The following is a 16,830-nucleotide window of genomic DNA, read 5'->3' on the forward strand; positions in this document are numbered from 1 at the left end:
GGGTAAGAAGCCCATGCCGTGAGGCCAGCTCTGGCTGGTCAAGGTTTGTGTGAGGATCGGATGAAAACATGCAGGTGAAATGTCCAGCACAACATCTGGTGAAGACAAGGCTCTCACAAAGAAGCAGCTTCCTCTATCCTGTTTTCCCTGCTGGTACTCAGTGCTTATAAGCTCCACCGGGCTGTTATGTCCCATGGTTTGGCCCATGTCCAGGAGATGTGTCCTGCTGTGGGCGGAGTGTGGGGGAGTAAGTTCCTCCCCAAATACCATGTCTGCTGTGTTTTGACCCTTTGCAGACAGACGCTGCATCTGTGTTGAACTTGGGACACTCATTCATTCGACTCCATCCCCTCCTGCAAACATCACAGCTCTTCTTTGTGGCCATGGACCAGACACGGACATCCTTAAGAAGGTGTCCCAGTCATTCAGCTTGGCACGGATGTCCTTTTCTTGGACCTTCATTGCTCTGTGTCAGGGAGATGAGGATCTGGCCCTGGCTCTGGCCCTGAGGCCGTGTTCCGGGTGGGCCTTCCTGCGGCTGTCCCTGACGGATCTATTCGTTCTGGAGGGAGAACTGCTCACCATACCCACCTTAGCCCCTTCAGAATCTGCATTCAAGCCCTTGTTCAATGATCCCTTTGTGGGGCTGAAACACCTGCTGGGCTCAGGGTGCCCCACAGTGTCAGATCTTTGGGGGGGGGGGCAGAGGTGCACAGGTTGGTGAAGGACATGCCTGATGATTGTCCTCATGACCGGCTTCCTGAGCAGTCACAAATGTCGTCCTCTGTCACTGGGGAGAGCGTGGTGTTGGGTGGTGACCATGAGAAGCGTCTCATTGCCCCTACCTGGGGTTTCCCATCCAGGCTCCCACCAGAGCCCCAGTGGAGCGTGAGGCACCTGTGATCACCAATCAATTATTCTTTATTAAGTGTATTTCCTTCATTAGTCATTCCTTTGCTGCTTCATTAGTCTCTTCTCAAGTTTCAGTGGGTTTCAGGCATCATTGACTTATGCGATAATTTATTTTATTAGGCAATTTATTTTCTGGGTACATTTTTAAAGGTCAATTAATCAATTTATATGGAGGGGTGAAGATGGGGATCCAAATACACCTGAGACAAAAGTTCCAACACCGACACTTTGGGGGAAGAAGTTGGCTTTTCTTTTCTGACTTGGGAGGAATGGGGTCAGGAGGAGCCAGAATGGGGGCATCTTGGGCAGCAAATGGCCTTGAGGCCAGGGAGGGCCAGGTCCCTCACCTCCTTGGAAGGTGGTAGCCACAGCAGGAAGTATAGAGAGGGGAGTCGCCGTGTGGGGGGACCGGAGGGAGACAGCTTGCGGTCCGAGGCTTGAAGCTCGGGTGTCACGGTCCTGGAGCCCGCCTCCTGGAATGAAAGGGATCCCATCCACGAAGCTGAACTCAGACTGCGTGTTTCCCCAGCGCCTCATAAATAATAAATAAAAACACATCATAAATATTTAACAAGCAAGAAACACGCTCCAAGCCAAAAGTAAACTGCCAGAGAATGGTTTCATCTGCTGCATCCAGCAAATTGCCTTTCCGTCCAGATTTCCAAACGCAAACGCTTGGTTGGTTGGTGGCTCTCGTCACTCACGGGGACAGATGCCATCCCTGATCCGCTATCTGACCGCCCAGCTGGTCGTTTCTCGGCAGGCAGGGAACTCGCTGGCTGGTGAGAGCAAAATAATGGGTGTTCTTCACAATCAGGGATTTTCCCAAGCAGATATTTTCCTCCCCAAATGAGTCGCTGAGTGATTAATATTATCACCAGTTGATTGTTACATAATAAATAGCGGCCAGCCACGCGTGCTTACTCCGTGTGGGGAAATCCGTACCTGTGATCTCACTGCATCCTTGCAAGTATAAAGCAGGTCCCACGGCTGTTTTCCCCGAGGACACGGAGCCGAGGGACGATGCCCAGTGCCTCCTTCCGAGGGTGTGAGGACTTGAACCTCGGTCTCTGACTCCCCAGCTCGGCAGTCTCTTACAAGGGGTCATGCTGGAGCTCCTGAGGAATCGCCATGGCGGGGAGGAGGGATGTTTCTCCGGGCTCTGGCTGTGGACCCTCGGCCAATCCTGGCAACAGGGCTGGGTCCACGGGGAGCTGGTTGTTTTAGAGAAAAAACAAAACAGAAAACAGTGAAACAACTTTGTTTGCATGTGTTTCATGGAAATCACACTATGTTTATAGTAATTGCTGTGCCTTTCAGGATGGGCACGAGCCACAAGTCTGGGCTGGTTCCCTCCTGCAGAGACGACCAGCACGCCGTTACTCTCAGGTCACCACGTTTTTTAGTAATAGGCATGTTGTTGTTTATGTTTGTAAACATCTGTGCTTCTCCTTTTTCTTTGGGGGGTGGTGTAATCTATTTCCGGTTCCTGAAGACAGATCAATGTTTAAAAGTCATTATTAAAGGATAAAAGTAGCGATACAAATGAGAACATAAGTCCCACAGCTTAGCAAGACTGAAACAATGTACCTCGTGTGCCACGGACTCCAGTGCAAACCCAGCCTGCAGATCTGTGGGTGCTGGGGCAGGGGAGGCAGAGCGAGCGGACTTCCCGAGCCAGAACTTACTGGAATGGAATCTGCTTGCCCGTGTCCCTGGGTGTGATCTCTCGGGAGACTTTCAAATGGTGACATGACATCTTGGAAGCTCTCAGTTCATTTTCAGAAGAGCCAAGGGATTGCTGCGGTCACCAAGGGAGCTAATCTTCACAAACCCTAAATCATGTTTCTTGGCACAAAACTGACAAGCGATACATGACGGAGAGGGCACCAAAGCAATGAAGGTGTCACTCAAACCCGTGCCCCTTAGAGCAGCGAGCAGGGTGTGCCGTGCCATCCCTGTGAAGTTCGAACAACCAGGAAAAGGCACCTGTTAAGCTCAGAGAGGACAGGACGATAAACCGGCCACATCCATCTGTCCCGTGAGACTCTGGGACACACAGTGAGTGTGAGCGCTCTGCCTAATGTGTGTGCACGCCAGCACACCTGCTACAGCGTGGTGGGATGGACCACAGGTGGGCTCGGTGTGAACAGCTTTCAGTGTGTGAGCATTTCACATGGAGCGAGAAGAGCTTGGGGACGCCTGGGTCCAGGCTGCAGGAGAAGAAAGTTTGTGTAGCTGATGCAGCTCTGGTGACTTGCGATGAAACATCGGAAAGCTGGATGGAGGTCAGCACAGGGCATGTGCATCTGTGGCATCTGCGTGTGAGCACTGGACGGGGTGCCAGGGTCCCTGAGGGCCACGATGGGTCCTGAGCAGAGTCTCTGAGTGGCTCGTGCACAGGGGCGGAGAGCCGCGTATGCAGGAATAGTGACGCGGAGGCCAGGATGCGTCTCCAGCCAGGATGGGGAGAGGAAACAACGTTCTGCTCGCCCACGGAGAACCCGAGGGGCCAGTGCTCACGCCGGCATTCGGAGTGAGAGGCGGCTGAAATATCCCTTCATAACTCTTCACGACGTTCATCACACCAGGAAAGGACTGTCACTCCACGGCCAACGGCATGAGTCGACGGCAGAGAATAAGACACGAGGGTTGTCTAAGAAGACGGTTCTGTGGCGGAAGTGCTCCATGCCCCAGATGCCAGTCTTCCCCCCACTCGTGATGATTTTCTTCTCTGGCTGGGGCAGGAAACTGAGGACCTGTTTTGGAAATAGTCAACAGCCCCATCCCGTGTTGTGAGACTGTGAAGGAGTGATCCCAGTCCAGGGCAGCCACCAGCTGCCTCTCTCTTTCCCCCAGGCTGCAACATGTCTGTCCCCAACCGTGGATCACACGCTGTCACGCACAGCTCCAGCACTGACCTGCGGTGAGAAGCTCCTCAGTGCCGGTCTTCGTTGCCTGTGGGTTCCCCGGCTGCCCCCAGCACGGTGGGAAGGAGTGAGAAGAGAGGTCAGCTGGGGTAATGCAGGGCAAGTCCGCTCTAGGGGGGAGCCTGCAGGCGCAGACACCGTCTGTCTCAGGGGTCGCTACTGGAAATAGTCTTTAAATGCTCTGCGTTGTTTTCATTTAGAAAGTTTCCTGAACCGTGTAGGTTGGCATTCAAGCCTGAGGCTCACTGCGTCACCTCTGGGTTCCAGAAATCCCTGCTCCGGGGGACTGAAGCCGGGGTTTGTGGGATTTGATGTCACGATTGGCAGAAAGAGCATTTACTGGAGCCGGCCGCGCCAGGCCCTCCACATTCAGTCCAACCTCCTGATACCGTCCTGGGCTGAGCGGCAGCATCTCAGTTTGCAGGTGGAGAAGCCAGATCCCAGGAGGTGACCTGGACAGACACGTAAGCTTGATATGTGGTCCAGTCTGAAGCCACCAATTCCCAAGCCCCCCCCCCCCAACCCTGGGCAATTTTAGGGTCATGGGACCACCTCCTCCTGAGGAACAAAAACCTTTGCAATCTGTCTCTGCCCTGCTTGGCTCACTGCTCCCTGTAGCATTGGTTGGACTCAGCACTCCATTCTGTGCTCTGAGTTGGACACACATCTTGGTCCCTTTGGTCGGCTGCATTCCACCAGGGCTAGTGCTGGATTAGGGGGACAGCAGGGGTAGCAGGCTTTAGCCCCTGCTGCAATGGAGCCATGGCTTGGTGGAGGAGGCCACCGGGAAGCCCCAGGTATGGATGTTAGCAGGACAGAGGCTGGGCCTCTGCATGAACCAGCTTCTCTCTTGGAGGACCACTCTGCACCCTGCCACCTGCCAGCCCCAGCTCCAGCCCAGATCTCTGCTTGGGGAGTGGCCCTCAGCACAGCAGAACGCATGGGGAGCCCCCATCCCCGGCTCCAGCAGCCAGCCCTGGATCTCTGCACTTTGGGGGATGGGAGGGGCTCCTGGCCTCTGCTCGGATGCTGCTTGTTGGCTCCTTTAACTCGAAAGATCTGGAGAATGAATGTCTCCATCCAGTCTCTGTGCTAAGTGTCCTCCCTGGACTCACAGCTCACTTCAAACCCGACCTGATAAATATATGATCAGGAAAGTCTGCCGACAGGAAGGCTCTGGGGAGCAGCGCGGCCGGGCCGCGAGAGCTGGCTGCAGGGGGCTCTGCACTCCGCTCCTGTGCTGGGCCGTTCCGCCACCGGGAGGCCAGGACATTTATCTTTAATGGGCTCCTGATTTGTACACTGGCAGAGGCTGTGCAGCCACAGGGGAAAGAAATCCTCAAAACAAGCGGTTCCAAAGAAAACCGAGCGGCAGGAGCCTGGGTACTAGTGAGCAGTCCAGGGGGCGTCCTGGCCCCTCCCCATGGAAGCGTCCTCCCCGGGTTTTCTGGAAGGCTTCTGTCTCGAGAAGCCCAGTGCCGCGTTGCCAAGAGGGACTGAGTAATTAGCCCCAATTTATATTAATGGCATTTTAGATTAGTCACAGCTGAGCCTAGCTTCCGTCCTGTGCACTGGGGAACCAGATGTGAAGGGGAAATGCAAGCATATAAATAAAAAAGTGGGTAAGACAAAATAAAAGTGCCAGTTGTGTCCCAGGGAAGGAGTGCAGGAAACAGAGAGGGAGCAGGAGGCAGACGGCTGTCCCGCTCGGGCATCTGGCAGCTCCCAAGGGCCGTTCCTTCTGGCCACAAGGTCAGGATCCCCCGACCTTGACCCCACACCCTGCTCCCGGGTGACTGGTGCACAAGCAGGCAGAACTGCTCTCTGGGAGCCTGGATGGGGGACTGAACGGTGCTTGCCATGGGGCGGCCATGGACGTTAGCTCCCCGCCACGGCCCACCCTGGACCCCGATTCCACGGCCTTGCAGATCTGCGACCTCAGGGGGTTTCCCCCACTGCCCTCTCCTGGGGGTCCTCTCATTGGACGGGACGAAGGATGGGGCTGAACTTTGGGCGCTCTGCCTGCTAGAGGCTCGGGAATACAGCTGCACTCCCATGAAGCATGTCTGTGGTCCAGCACCCCCAGGAGCCGTCTGCCCGTCCTCCTGTCCGTGGGGCGGGATTTCCCGCGGCCCCGGGGCATCAGGTGGCACACGCTTCCGGCAAACGTTGTCTCCGCTCTTCGGTGGGGTCCAGCGTCCTCTCTGGCATTTCTGATGCTGACCCCAACCTCAGACCCTCACGGCGCAGTCCGCAGGCCTGGGCAACCAAGCAGAGACAAGACCGAGTTTGTGGATATTCATGAACTTGGGGCGGGCGACGGGTAGGAGGGACCTTAGGGGAACAGACGGAAACGCCCCCAAGTAGCCCCCGTCCCGGCCCTGCCCGGCTCCACGCCGAGGGCTCACTCTGCAGGCTCTAACAGTAGTCTCACCCCCGGCAGATCTCTCCGGCCTCCCGAGTGCTCCTGAGCGGGGGAAGGACGCCCGGCCTGGACCGGACGGCTGACCTGTGCTGTCCCCTCTCAGGACAGGCCGCTGCCCGGGGTTCTGGGTTTTACTCCTAAATGGAAGGAGTCCTTCATTACCAGAACCTGGAGAGGATTTCACGGACGTGCTGCCGACCCAACTCTCCCCTGTTTGTTCAATTTCGTTAAAAGCGTCCGAACATCTTGCTGCCAGCTTGCTGGGCAGGAGGCCCTCTTCCCAGCCTTGTAGGAAGAAGTACAAAGGACAGATGGGAACATTCTGTAAATGCCAGCTTTTGCCCTGCAGACGTTTGCCAGGGAAATTCTGCAGGAGGAGAGCAGGGCTCACCTTTCCACGAGGAGCACTGCTCGGGTCAGGTGACGCGTGGAGACCGCGGCCCGGCCGGACTTGCTGCTCTTCCCCCAAAGCACCTGCCCTCTGAATCCCATACTCTGATGGGGGTTTTGCAGAGGGAGCTCCCCTAACCTCTCTCAAGGACCCCGCTTCACAGACAGGAAAGGGGATGCCTGGAGGTATGGGTGACCTGTCTGGGGTCACCCAGCCAGTCTGGGAGGCTCCGATCCCAGAGGCCACCCTCATAGTGGTATATGATGCTGTGGGCAGCATGGGTGGCCTGGAGAGAGTGGCGTCCATGGGGTGCCTCAAGGAGTGGTACTCCGAGACTGGCCAGGCCTGAGCAGCAGCCCCCCCAGCTCAGAACCCATAGGGGTTTCCCCTCTTTTCTCCCCAAACTCCTGCCCTCTGGACCCCACAGCATGCAGAAGCTGCTGGCCGTGACCTTCAGGACAGCTCCAGCTTCTTGAGCACGCTTCAGGTCCCAGCTTGTGCTACCCACTGTCCCCACGCCAGCTCAGCATGGCGAGTCTGACTATCCCCATTCTACAGATGGGCACATCCCAGACCAGCCCAGGAGCAGGTGAGGACCCACAGCTGTAGGAGCCAGGTCTGTACCTTCGCATCTTTACCTGATTCCGTGGATTCTGCAGCTTGTCCCCTCCCGGGCTTGAGTCTATGTTCACGTTCCTCCCACGGCCTCTTGGAGCCTCCGTGTAGCATCTGTGAAACGGGGACGAGGAAGCCACTGTGCGGCTTCGGAACACCCGCCAGAGACTGTCACGCAGGACGCACTCAGTCCAGCGGTTGGGGAGCGGATGAGCAGGCTGGCCCAGGCTCCTCGTCCCTCCAAGGCTGAGGGCCAGTCCACTGGGCATAGGAGGTCCTTGAGAAGCAAATCGCAGGCCAAGGGCAAGGCTCCTGGAGGCTCCTGGGTTGACTGTCTCCGCAGTGGGTGCAGTCCGGCTCCCCAAGCCTGAGACACTGCGTCTTCCCGATGAGTGGGAGACAGGCTGGCAGGTTCACGCCTGGCTCCTCCTGGAGCCTCTTGAGCATTCTTAAAACAAGAAAACAAAAAACCTTGAAGGATTCTATTCTTAGCATTGAAAACATATCCATAAATCTGTATCAAGAAACAGAACAGATTAGACTCTCCTGCTTGAGCGAAGTTGGCCTCTGACGGGTTATGCCCGGCATCTGCAACCTCCGAGGCGCGGTTGGGAGCTCAGAAGTTTTAATTTGCTTCTAATTGACACGCGGTTGCCTCCAGGGCCAGCCGCCCATGCGCGCCTGGAGAGAGTCTGGAGGAAACCACTGAGCACCACGGAGACTCGCTGCTGTCTGGAGTCGCAGAATCAGGGAAGCAACACCGAATGCACCAAACCGCGTCCTTGCCCCCATCCTCTCTCTCCGCCTGGCTCTCTCCCTTCCGCTCCGTCTTTCTCTGTCTGTCTGTCTGTCTGTCTGTCTCTGTTCTTCCCCTACCAACCAGAAAACCTTTCGTTCTTGCCCATGAGCTTCCCTTTGCTCTTCATAGCAGAGACAGGTGAGGGCGGGGGTCAACCTGCTTCACCCCTCCCTCGGGCAGCAGGGACCCCAGGCATGGAGGCCCCCTCAGCTGGGTGGGGACCAGCTGGGGCTTTTCTCTGGGGTGTGGTTATGTTCACTGGAAACAATCCGATTTACCTGGTCTTGCTTTTCAGCTTTGGTGTCCTGGTACAGGTCAGTGCCTGCTCTGGGGGATGGCTCTGTCCTACCCCTGAGCCACAGACCCTCTCACCCTGGGACAGCTGCCCTGTGCTCCCTGGACTGGACTCGGGTTCTCCAGGTGGTCCTTTTGGCCTGGTTTGCTCCCCTCAATCCCTTTGGGGGTCTTTCCCTGTGCTTGGCCGGTGTTTGCCACTAAGCTAATTCATGAATTTCTCCCAAAGGCTGATGGCTTCTCAGTGTGGGAGCTGATGTCAGTCTTTTGTAAGAGCCTGAATTCATCTCCCTGTTTGCTCCAGCAGCCTTTGATGGTCTCCAGTACTATTTTCCACGGCGTGGACTTCTAACTCCATAATCTGACAGCTGCACGGCAGCCGTGGGATCTAGCCTCACACGGCTCCGCAAATGATGGGAGGCATGACCAAGGGCATTGCCAAGATGCTGAGCACCCCAAGCTACCCCCCCCCCCAGGCTGTCTGTGCTTTTGATGTACAGAGGAGAAGCCAGTTTCTGAAGATCTGATTGAAGTTTGGGCTGTGTCAAAGGTCAGAGGCAGGAACAAACTGATGAAAGCAAACACAATCATGCTGGAATGACTATCTTCACGAGCCTGGGGGCTGGCTCAGCCAAGGTCAGGAATGCATCATCGCTTCCCTTCAGTGAGGTGGAGGGCCCAGTGCCTGCTGTGCTAATACCCCCGTGCTGACTTTTCCTTTCAATGTGAATTCACCGGACACGGAGGGAGGCTCTCAGAAACAGGAGCCCACTCCTCCTGGGGTCTTTGCTGAAGACACTCACACCTGGAGCCACTCTTGCCCCACGCCAGAGGTGCAGGCAGTCTGGACCCCTCCATGCTCTTGGGGAAGATGCAGAATGAATTTTTCAAAAGCCCCAGAGCCAGTGAACCCAGTGATAGATCACACATAATCACACCCACAAAGTTGAGGGCTTTCATGGCCTCGTACCCCTGGGTTTTGTGGAAGAGAAGTCACGCCGGGATGATGCTGAGGACCCCGGGCACAGAGCCAGCAGCTTCCGGGGCCTTCCTGGGCATCAGACCCTGGACGGGGAGGGGCTCTTCTTTCTGATTTAGGACGAGCACAGCAACCCAACCCTGTTCACTCCAGACTATCTTTCACTCCCAAAATGCCCTTTAGAATATGACCTGGCAATGTTTCCTCAAACGCATGGGTCCTATCTATGTTTTCTGCTGAGAGGCTTTCCCTGCAAGACCCCCAGGGAGCTGGGGGTGCAGAGGGCGGATCCATGGGGAACTGCAGGGCCCGGCAGCTAGAGTCACATGCGGGGCTGTGAGCACATGGCTGCGCGGGCGGCCGCTGGCGGACAGAGGTGGGCTGGCAGAGCCACATGTTCAGGCCAAAGTGGGTTCTCTTCAGACTCCCAGTGCAGTTAGAGAAAACCACCAGGCTCAGGGGGAGTGCAGGAAAAACAACCCCCGGGTGGGGGCTGATGCTCCCCGCACAGTCACGGGTCTGAATAGCAGACCCATGGGGTGGGGTGGTGAGGTTGTGGGGGTGGGGGGGGGGGGGTGGATCCGGGCCTCACGGGGGCTTGGCCGCTGTCCGTGGTCCTGCCGCTGTGTCTCCCGGGGAGGGGGACGGGCAGGGGGAGCAGCCTGTCTTCTCCTCCAGGTCTCTCTCAGCTCCTCTTGCCGTGTCTGCCCCACCTCCCTGAGCCTCGATGGCCCCTGCCCCCTCCCTTTGCTCGTGGCTCTTGACTCTGCTTGCACACATTGAGCCTTTGTTGCTTACGAACTCCCAGAGGGCAGGGATCCCACTGACAGTGGTGCTGCCCAGGAGGCCCTGACTGGGAGTCCGAGTGCCAGAACCCAGCTAGGAATTGGCTGGGTGGACTTGGACAGGTAGATGAGCGTTTCAAGTGGGGATTAGGGGCCTGGGAGCAGGATGATTTGTTAAGAATCAGATGACAGGGGCCGTATGGGTGGCTCAGATGGTTCAACCTCTGCCTTTGGTTCAGGTCATGATCTCTGGATTCTGGGATCGAGCCCCGCATTGGGCTCCCAGCTCAGCGGGGAGTCTGCTTCTTCCTCTCCCTCAGCCTCTCCCCCTGCTTGTGCTCGCGCTCTCTCTTTCTCTGTATCTGTCTTAAATGCATAAACAAAATCTTAAAAAAAAAGAATCAGATGACGGTGTTTGTAAGCTGTGAAAGGATGTTTATTAAAGCCTCTTGCATGTGGTTAGACGATACCAAAAACATCTACTTATTAATTGAACAGTAGCGCATTTTGAAAAGATGATGGACATGTGTATAGCACTTACTCAAAGGGAAAATAATTCTAAGTTTCCAAGTCAGAGGCAGAGTGGAGTCCTAGGGCCAACCTGATGATAGCTACTTTTATTTATTGAGGGCCTATATGTGCTGGGCACTGCCTATGGCTTTATATATTGCAATCATCAAGATAAAGGGTGATTGTGTGTATCATAAATCCAAAATATCACTGGCTCAAGTTCGGAAGAGCCAAAGGGATAGAGAATAAAGAGCTGCCTTGGAGTTCATGATGTCATCAGGGATGCAGGATCCTCTGTATTCCTTCTATGCCACATAAGATTTCCATTCTTAAAGTTACCTCATGAGCCAGGCTGGATGCTGGAGCTCCAGCCATCACATCCTTCTTCTACCAAAGAGAAAGAGAACCTGGGTCAGGGAGGAGAAAAGAGATGCACCTTCTCTTTGATTCGACCCCTAGCAGGCTTTCCTGGAAGTCCTACTAGCTCTTCAACCAGCACAGCTGCAGGTCATGAGAGAAAGGGAAGGAAGCAAGTGGGGCGGTGCATGTCCTTTCAGGGGAAGGGACACACGTGGCTCTTGTCCCGTTGGTCAGCTGGGAAATGCTGTTGTTTGGGGGGGTACATTGCTGCTCCACATGAGATGGGGATCGTGTTTCTAAGGAAGAAGATGAGGGCAGACCTGGAGCAGACCCCTGGGAGCCTCTGCCGTATGGAGAATATCTCATTTAATTCTCAGACAATATGTGCATCAACACATGCATGGGGGCTTTTCCACAGAGGAAACCAAGGATCTGAGGGGCAAAGGGCATTGCCCCAGGCTAAGTCCACCCTGCAGCCTGACCTGGGCCCTCTGCCGTCATCGCCAGCTGGGTGCTTGGCAAGGTCCGTGGTGGGAAGAAGAACATTTATGTCAGCGTCCTTTCTCCTTGAAATGCCCCCTGTCAGGCATCCCCCAGTCTCTGGCTATTCTGGAGCAAAGCAGCAGCGGAGGGCAGGGCTCCCTTTGACAGAAGCGGGGGCTGCAGGGGGAGGGAATGTTGTCCACAGAAAAGATGTCATTGAAGAGACTCTAAGTGCTCCTGCAATGCCTCCATCGGCTGTGACTGGCGACTTCACTTTTGCCAGCAGGGCACAGCCATCTGCTGTTGCACCGGGAGCTGAGGGAGGCTCACCTTCTCCCAGGGCCTTCCTGTGGTGGCACCTGTGTTGACCTGGCAGATCTGTCTGCTCCGTGTGGCTTCAAGTCTTCGGTGATGTCCCCCCTCACTGGGAGGCAGCCGCAGGTCTCTAGTTCTGAGCCAAATGAATGAACATGGATCTGGTCTCCTGTGGTGGCACCGCGGGGTAGGGGCAGCTCTGCCAGCACATGGATGGGTAATGGACAGGCAACAAGAAGTGGTCAGTGGTCTGGACAGTACCATGCAGGAAATTAGTGCTGTCTCCTGAGGCTCAGGGACTCTGCCCCATCGGCTGAAATGGTCCCGTCGCCCAGTGACTGGTGTGGGTCACGAGGACTACGTGATCTGAAGAGGAAGGGGAAGGAATGTGTGGCTCATAAGTTATCTGGGCGCATCCTGGGAAGACCGAGTTGGGAAGGAGTTGGGGGTTTACAAACAGAGAAGTTCTTGGTGTTGGGGGGGGTCCCAGGCTGGCCTTGGGGATGGCTGGGCTCAGTAGCTGTTCTGCCCCAGGTTTAAGCATGACCTTCCTGGGCAAGTGTTCTGGCCACTTGCTCCTTCTCCTGGGCTTCAGGGCCCTTGGTTACTTCCTCCTCTGCGTCCCAGGTGGCCAGGAGAGCAGCTGTCAGCAGGACAAGGCTCCCCTCGGGTCTTGCTTTCTATACCTTGTACCCTCGCTCCGGTACTCAAGTTCTCTCTTTCTGGTGAGTTCCAGTTTGTGCCTGTGCTAATTTCTGGGGCATGTATTTTTTTCCTCCTGGCACTGGGAACACTGGAATGACCTGAACCTGGAGGAGGCCAGGTACCCCCTTCTGGAGCCTGCGCCACTAACAAAAAGAAAGGAAAGCCGAGAACTAGAGAGAAACCAAGTCCCGAAGAGCACCTAGGTTAAGCCATACCTGAAGCAAGACCATCTTGGATTTCTCTGTTACGTCAACTAATGAATTCTCTTTTCACCCAATGGTGTTTGAGTTGTTGTTGTTGTTTTCCTCATCACTTGCCTTGGGAAAGGTGTCAATTAATACAAGGTCAGATTAATGCTAGGAGCCGTGTCTGCTAGTGTGCCCTTATATACACACGTGTATGTTAGAAAGGAATCCAACCCAGGCCTCGTCCATGGAGTGTATAATCCAGTAAGGGAGATCATAACCATGGCAAATAAACAATGACTACTCCTGGTAAGAAAATGTGAAACCCAAGTGGAGACCTCAGGAGTTCCAAGAAAGGGGAAACTGGGAGTTTGGAGCAGCCAAGAAGGCTTTCTGGAAAAGATGGATCTTCTTACCTGGAAGGAGTCGAATTCTCTATTTTTTGTTTGAAACCCCAAAGAGACTTCACATGCAGGAGTGGACGTGAATCCTTCAATATTCTAGCGTACTTAGATAATCCCATCTAATTCCCGACTCCAGCATTTTCAAATGAACATTTGTTCCGGCTGGGCAGGAAGAGAGAAGTGTTCTTGGACCATTTCTCTCTTTGTCCCTTTTCAGATCTTTTCCAGGAAAGCCAATTTAAACAATAATGCTCTAGTGAAGCCCTCCTTGGCCTCTTATGAGGCCATATTTTTCCCCTCTGAATTCATGCCAGGCAAGAAGTTGAATAATGTAAAATATCCCCATGGTTAACCTATATCTGGTAACACAGGAGCTTGTATCAACATCAGTGCAAGGTGAGAGAGATTCATGGTGGCTTCATGTGCAAAAGCCTGTCCCAGACACCTGGAGGATATGTGGGTCAGCACAGCAGGTGACCTAGAGGGCCCTTGGTGGGTTGACGGGGTCTAAACATTGGACGTCTTTGTGCTGCTCAGAGACCAGCCTGCCCTCCAGGCGTTGAAATCATGTTAAACCCTCAGATATGAAGCAGATGTCTTTTAGCATCAGGCTTTCCAGCATATCCTCGGGCAGAGGGAGCCTTGGGAGAAAAACTGTGACCAAACTGGAAGCAATCATACCTCTATCCCAGAGACTTGTTGGAAACAGCGTGTCTTCCTCTAGGACTGTGACCGTGCTGTAGACCGTGCTCAGTTCACTGGGCAGGAATGTGATGGCTTGGAGGGACGACAAGACTGCCACTGACGCTGGGAGCTTCTCGGGCCCACGAAAACAGTGTGGGCAGAAATTCACATTATGAAAGATGCTTCATTTGTCCAAAGATTCCATCCTGTAAACCGTGAATTCCTTGGGTGCGTGGGCATGTCTGTGACAGATGGGACAGGCAGACTAAAATCCTTATAGCAGTAATATTAAATACATCAAGTTAAAGGTCAGGCAGAAGAGAAGGCAGAGCTTTAAAAGTAAGCCAAAGGAAAACAATTCAATAAAAGTGGAAAAGAAGTTGATGAGAAAGTGTACGTTAGTTAGTGTGACTATGGGTAGACTGAAGTCCAGATGGGTCAGAGAAGGACCCTGGAAGGGGAGGGGGTTTGTTAACAAAGCCCTCAGGGAGGATCCCAGGAAAACCACCCTGGCGTGGGGCAGTGGATTTATGGCAAGTGGGAGGACAGGCGTCTGGGGTAACATCTCATGAGGGTGAGTCTGTCTGGCTAACTAGGAGTGAGACATGACTCTGGTCCAGCTTTCTGGAGCTTCCTGGGTGGGTCAACCACAGGATGCATGAGGAGGTGCAGAAATACACTGAGTCAAGAGAGAGAAGAGTCAAGAGCTGCTGCTCCAATCTCCTGTGTGAACAGGATCAGTCCCGTTCCAGGGTGTGGGTAATTCTGGGTATAAATGAGTGACAAGGAAGCCGCAGATCATGGGGAGGAGAGCTAGTCATCCTCGGGAGTTTCCAGGGCAGACTGCTAATCCCATTCCTGCAGTCACTCTGGTGACCAGGAATAAGGGAGGACATGCTTCATTGTGAACGGAATGGGTTCCTGAGCCCCTGTTCCTCTCTCTCCCATCCTGACCCTGCTTTGCTGCCCTTTAGTGGCACATGGGGACTCCAAGAATGACCCTAGCCATTCTCCATAGTCAATTGGTCCAAGAGTGGGTGCTCAACCCATGTTAGGCCATTAAATCCCTTTCCTGGGAGCTCTGGATTTGGAAAAGATAGAAATTGGGAGTCTCTCTTTGGGTGGCTGAAGCAGTAACATGTCAAACCCCAGAGCTGTTGGGAACCCAGTTTTTTCCATAAGGGTTGGGAAGCAAAAACAAACAAACAAACAAACAAGCAAAAAACCGCAGTCTTCAGGAGGAAAGGAGAGTGAAACAAATGAGCATGGAAGAGCATGTGATATTTTAAGGGATGACCTAAAGCACTCTGGTCCCTGGATCGAGCCGTTCCTGAGGCCTTTATCTATTCTTGCTCTTCCTACCAACTCTTTCTTAAATTCTGTGAGGTTCCCCCAGATCCCTTCAGCAAATAAAGCTTCGGTGGGTTGGAGTTGGGCTTCTTCCACCAGCCAATTCAGAATGGGAGGAAAGGTGAGGAGATGGACATCTCTGGGGCACACAAAGCTTCCCAGCTGACTCACAATCTCCTCATCTCTGGCCCAAGATGATGCTTTCCTGGTTCCATACCCAACTCCTCTTTGGTTTCAAATGTGGTTCAGTTACCAGGCTTAGAAATCTCAGAAATCTTGTGTTGTGGGAAATGAGATGCTGCACCTGAATTTACAGCTGGATCTACAGAACCCCTGCTTGCTTTTTTTTTTTTTTTAAATACCTCTGAATAGGTTCCTTCTGGTGCAGACAAATCCAAGGCACCCCCCTCCCCGCCCCAGTCCGGCAGGCTGGGGCCTGTTGTAGCCCCCCCCACCCCAGGTAAGTCTTCAAAGGACAGATGAATTGGGAGTAAGAGAACTGTGAGAATTGCAGCTGGGCAGAGGTATGGGGTTGCAGACACAAGCTGCCTGGGAGAGAACATTTTCAGGGCTGGGCGGAGAAGTTTTAAACACACTGGCAAGGGGCAGTAGCCTGGGTGGGAGAGGGAATGGATTAACCTGAACAGATCCCTCCAGCATGAAATATGCTCAAAACCAGAGTCAGCATTCAGTGGAACTCACGCAGAAAGGTTGGAACAAGCCCCGGGGAAAGACGTTGCTCAGAAAAATCTCCAGCACCCGGGCCCGTAAGTCTGCCCTTCAGCACCTGGGACAGCACATGCCCTCTAGCGAATGGGGGAGTGACCCAACGGTGTTTTCATGGATGTCACTGGAGGAAGATGATTGAAATCCTTAAGAGATGATGATGGTCCTAAAAAGAATATAGTCTAACTTTTAATTTTATAGATGAGGAAGCTTAGCTGAAATGGGGAAGGTAATTTGCTCTGGGTCATGCTATCAGTGTGCGGTGGGATGGCTTCCAAATTTTCCATGAAGTCTCTGTCTCATTTTGCCAAACTGCATCATCTATCCATTCCCCCATCCCCGCACAATCACAAGCACGGCTGCTCGTTGAGGGAAACAGGATAGCTGTCAAGAGTAAGGATTTGGGCGCTGGTGCTGGTCTGTCAAGTTAAAAGCCCATCATTATCACACGAGTTGAATAAAGCTTCTAGACTGGATCCATCCTTGGTTTTCCTATGTAAAATGAAGGCGTTGTTACCTATATTTGTATCAGGTGGTTGTTCTGGGGATTTACTGAGATGATGTTTGTTGACACCTAGTGGGAAGACAAAGGTCATCTCTGCTTAGGGGTGAGGAAACTGTAGTTCAGAACCTTTCCAACTGTACTCAGCTTGTAAAGGGTCAGAGCTTGGTTTGGAAATGCTCCACAGATCCCAGAGTTCTTGTTAATGTCTTTCAATTTCTCTGCTTTTCTTCTGTTCAGATTGGATAGTTTCTATCAAAATATCTTCATGTTCATTGGCTCTTTCCTCTGCTAACATCATTCTGACATTAACCCTATTCAATGGCTTTTTAAAAAATTATAGTGATTGCATTTTTCAGTTTGTATCTTCTATTTTTTTGCTGAAATAACTTATCTTTCCATCATTTTCAAGAGTGTCCCCTTGCTTGTTAGAGACTTTTTATAGTAGATGCTTTAAATTTTGTCAAATAATTCCA

Source organism: Mustela putorius, unplaced genomic scaffold (genome assembly GCF_011764305.1).
Source record: "Mustela putorius furo isolate JIRA1106 unplaced genomic scaffold, ASM1176430v1.1 tig00003853_pilon_pilon_pilon, whole genome shotgun sequence".
Classification (NCBI taxonomy): Eukaryota; Metazoa; Chordata; class Mammalia; order Carnivora; family Mustelidae; genus Mustela; species Mustela putorius.